This window comes from Hyla sarda, chromosome 6 (assembly GCF_029499605.1).
Source record: "Hyla sarda isolate aHylSar1 chromosome 6, aHylSar1.hap1, whole genome shotgun sequence".
NCBI lineage: Eukaryota > Metazoa > Chordata > Amphibia > Anura > Hylidae > Hyla > Hyla sarda.
Genome location: NC_079194.1, coordinates 93,778,445 through 93,781,366, shown reverse-complemented (window position 1 = coordinate 93,781,366; position 2,922 = coordinate 93,778,445). Strand labels below are relative to the sequence as shown.

At 39.2% G+C, this 2,922-nt stretch overlaps 1 non-coding gene across 1 annotated transcript; it reads left to right on the top strand.

The window, feature by feature from the left end:
• Nucleotides 1-2,335: 2,335 nt before the first annotated feature.
• Nucleotides 2,336-2,411, top strand: TRNAL-UAA (transfer RNA leucine (anticodon UAA)). Its single transcript has one exon. It is a non-coding gene; the product is annotated as a tRNA-Leu (tRNA).
• The last annotated feature ends 511 nt before the right edge of the window (nt 2,412-2,922 follow it).

Below are 2,922 nucleotides of genomic sequence, written 5' to 3'. Positions count from 1 at the left end.
GAGTTGTAGTTTTGCAGCATTTGGAGGTTTCCTGTTTGGGAAGACATTGCAATATGGGTGCTCTCCCCAGCGGAGAGTGCCAAAAATGTCCTAACAAATTTTTTGTGTTTTTTTTCCTTCTTATTTCAGACCCATGTATTATGGCAGATTCGGAGGACTACTGTGTATGAACTGGATTTTTTTTTCAATTTTAATAAAATGGCTAACGAGGGCCGAGGGGGAGTGTTTTTTTTTAATAAAATTATTTTTCCAATGTGTCGTGTTTTTTTTAAATTGAATTTTCAGGCTTAGTAGTGGAAGCTGTCTTATTGACATAATCCATTACTAAGCTGGGGCTTAACGTTAGCCCCAAAAACAGCTAGTGCTAACCCCCAATTATTACCCCGGTACCCACCACCACAGGGGTGATGGGAAGAGCCGGTACCAACAGGCCCGGAGAATGAAAAATGGCGCTCCTGGGCCTAGGCGGTAACAGGCTGGTGTTATTTAGGCTGGGGAGGGCCAGTAACAATGGTCATCGCCCACCCTGGTAACGTAAGGCTGTTGCTGCTTGGTTGGTCTCTGGCTGAGAATAAAAATACGGGGAACCCTATGCATTTTTTTAAATTTATTTATGAAAAAAAAAACTGCATAGGGTTCCCCATATTTTTATTCACAGCCAGATACCAACCAAGTAGCAACAGCAGGACGTTACCAGGGTGAGTGAGGACCTAAAAAATGCCATATTCTGAATTTGAGGATGTTTTTGAAAACCAACCTCTGAGCCCAAAAGAGCTGAAAAATGCCCAAAGGATTAAAAAAGCACCAAAATCAAAAACGCCAAGTGGATCTGGCATTTTGCAGTTGACTTGCAGCTAATATCTGGCCATGGGGTTTTTTTCACAGAAAAAAAATGCCGTGCAGCAATATGGGCATTTTTATCTGCATTTTTGCATGAAAAACTTCAGTGGAATTCTAGCCTTAGGCTAGTTTCAGGATAGTGATCATTATAGTCCAAGTCTATTTCCATGTCTATGTACCTCCAGCTGTTTCCAAACTAGACAATTGCTGTCGGGCAAAGCTGGGATTTAAGGGTACCCATATCTGCATGGTCAGGGTTTGGAAAACTCAATTGGAGCTGATAGTATGTTTAAAAAAATTGCTGTGTGGCAGTGCTGGGATTTATGGTAAATGGGTTATCCAGGGAAAAACTTTTTTTTTTAGATATCAACTTGCTCCAGAAAGGTAAACAGATTTGTAAATGACTTCTGTTTACAGTATTTATGAGCTGCTGAAGTTGAGTTGTTCTTTTCTAAGTGCTCTCGGATGACACCTGTCTCTGGAACTGTCCAGAGTAGAAGCAAATCCCCATAGCAAACCTCTTCTACTCTGTGCAGTTCCCGAGGCATGCAGAGATGTCAGCAGAGAGCACTGTTGCCAGACAGAAAAGCACAACTCAACTTCAGCAGCTGATAATTATTGGAAGGATTAAAGTATACCTGTCGTCAACAAAAACTTCTTATATAATGTAGATAATACCCTAATATGTATATTTGTAATATACATTGGTTAGAAAATGTGTATATTTTTGTCCCTGCAGCCATTGCCTGTGTGTCTCTATGAGGAGACCAAATACAGGAAGTTAGGCTGGACAAGCAGGGCTCTGTGCAGTAAGAAAATGGAGGACAGTGTGCACTGAGGCTACATGACATGCTCATACATTAGGATGATTGACAAGCCAGGAGCCAGCACAGATCCCTGCTTGTCCTACCCTCACTTCCTGTTTTTGGACTCATCATAGAGACACACAGGCAATAGCTGCAGGGACAGCATTTTTTCACCCAAAAATATAAATTTTTTAACCAATGTATATTACAAATATACATATAATGGTATTATCTACATTATATAAAAAGTATTTTTGACGACAGGTTCACTTAATAGAAGTACTTTACAAATCTGTTTAACTTTCTGGAGCCAGTTGATATATAAAAAAAAAGTTTTTCCCTGGAATACCCCTTTAACCCTAGCTGCATATTCTGGGTTTGGAAAACTCTATTGTAGCTGCTATTCTGTTTGACTCATAGGTTTTTACTATACTGTATTGATTAGAGGCCAACAATTTTACGCAGTTTTATCCAAATTTGTTTATTTTGCAAGTGGTGCATCTGCCCATACCAATCACGCATATTGCTCTTGTTGTGCATTTGTAATTTTTCAATAGCCTTTGCAAATAGAAAATGCAATTTGTTTTGTTGCTATGGGAAACTCTGCTACTTTTCATCTGCACAGATAGTGATAAATGTCACCCATTGTGCCTGGATAGTCTAAGATATTAATTTGGATAGTTAGTGTAGTCTCTGTGGTACAATTGGTTAGCACATTCGGTTTAAACAACTGAAAGGTTGGTGGTTCCAATCCACCCAGAGACACAACTATCTCTTCAAATTGATATCTTGTGAAGCTATCCTTTCTACAAATATGTTTGTGTTTCATTACTTGCTAATGCCAATTTGTTTGTGTTTTTTTTTTACAGTGGTTTAAAATTCCTTTTCACTGTGTCCTTAAAATTGTTTTTTTCTGCGTATTTTTTTCTACATTTCTGGCAAGTAGAGAGTCTTTCTAATCTCTCCATTACCAGTAACGTATGGGTAAGTCAACTATATGTATGATCATAGGTGAAACCTGTGAAGCGTTATGGAAGAAGTTATAGCCTCTGCAGCTTCCATAGCCTACCCAGAATATTTGGCTAGCTTCTGCTGAGGGTTTTTGGCTTAATGCCAACTTTCCTGATTGTGTCAGGGCCCTGGATGGGAAGCATATTTGGATCAGGAAGCCATCCAGCAGTGGGTCCTTGTTCTACAATTATAAAAAAAAAAATTCCATTATATTGATGGCTATTTGTGACACCACATATGCATTTTTGGCGGTGGATTTTGGGGC